A 1,668-nucleotide genomic window follows, 5' to 3' on the forward strand; every position below is an offset into this window, starting at 1 on the left:
TTCTGAAGGAGAGGGGGTTTTTACCATCGGGGAGGGATGGTGAGTTGTTGCCCATGATTGCAGAGAAGGGGTGAATAGCTTTTTGTGAGTCACCCGAAGCAGTACCGATAAGCATTGTTCACGAGTTCTACGCGAACGCGAAGGCCGAAAAGAATGGGTTTTCTGTGGTCCGTGGGCTGACGGTTGATTATCATCCTGCGGCGATTCGCCATGTTATTGGACAGCGAGAGAGGAAGCCCGAGGAGGAGAACTGGAATGAAAAGACTGCTGAGGATTTTGACTTGGATTTGATTTGTGCGACTCTCTGTCGATCGGGCACAGTTTGGACCTGCAGGACCGGCACTAATGAGTATCGTCACTTTCCGGTGATCGCCATGAACAGGTATGCCCGTGCATGGAATGCATTTATTTGTGCTAATATTTTGCCTTCTTCGCATGCACACGAGGTCACAGTTGAGAGAGCACAGTTGTTGTGGGGAATTCTGAATGAGGAATACTATGTGGACCTTGGTGAGTTTATCTACCAAGGAATTCTGAAGTTTTTGAGGGGAGCGAAGCATATGAACATTCCTTATGCATCTACGGTTACGAAGCTATGCCGAGCAGTGGGAGTGAACTGGCCGGCTCATGAGCAGTTGCAGTTGCCAGCAGCTCCGATTGATTCTAGCACTCTGAATGGGATGCAGGAGTGGACCAGTGGTGAGCCTGAGGAGCATGGGCTGGGTTATCGTCTTCAAGGAGGGCGTCTAGCATGAGGTGCTACTATGGCTAGGCCAGGGCGTGATGAGGCTGGTTCTTCGAGAGCTCAGGAGGGTGCTGGGAAAGTTGATGCTCAGTATAGGAGGCTTTCACGGCAGATGGATGCCATGTATGAGACGCAGAGCAGGTTTGCTCAGGAGCTCACCCTTGCGTTAGGGACTGCTTTTTGAGGCCTTGGAGCTGATATCCAGTGGCCAATTTTTGGTGAGGACTCTGCATACCCGCCGCCTGATACTCCACCCACTGAGGGTGATGATGATGATGACTCCGAGTAGGTATACCCTGTGTTCCTTTCTACTACTTTCACTGAGGACAGTGAAGATTTTTAGTTTGGGGGTGGTAGTTAAGGAATATTGTGTGTGTGTCATTTAGTTGCATATTCATGATAGTTTAGTTCATATAGTTGCATAATTTATGCCATATAGTTTTTTTTTATGAATGTCATGTAGCTCATGCATTTACCATGATCCCTTTTGCAATGATTTATCAACTGAATTGTGATATTGATGCGAGTGTAGTGATAGCATTAAAGTGATATTAAGCTGTGTAGGTTGATATGCATGCTAGAAACAATTGTAAGTCCACTAAGTCTTAGAGAATGCGTAAGGGCTAGATTGTTGTTATGATTTGGTTGTTTTCAAGGTCAATCTACTTATTATGCTTAGAATTCGATTATAGGTTCTTAGTGATAAAGACATGAAAAAGAAAAAAATTTGGAGAAAAAAATATGGAAGTTGTTGCTAGTTGTGGCTAGGCGTCAAATGGCTAGGAGCCGGCTCGCATATGGTGCGAGTAGTCTAGGGTTGAGCAAGATGGAGTGAAACGCACTTGCTCAGAAGTATAAAAATAAAAAAAAATAAAAAATAATTTTGCATAATTGATCAAGAGTGGGCTCTTTGGTATTCGAGT

Source organism: Apium graveolens, unplaced genomic scaffold (assembly GCF_009905375.1).
Source record: "Apium graveolens cultivar Ventura unplaced genomic scaffold, ASM990537v1 ctg5002, whole genome shotgun sequence".
NCBI lineage: Eukaryota > Viridiplantae > Streptophyta > Magnoliopsida > Apiales > Apiaceae > Apium > Apium graveolens.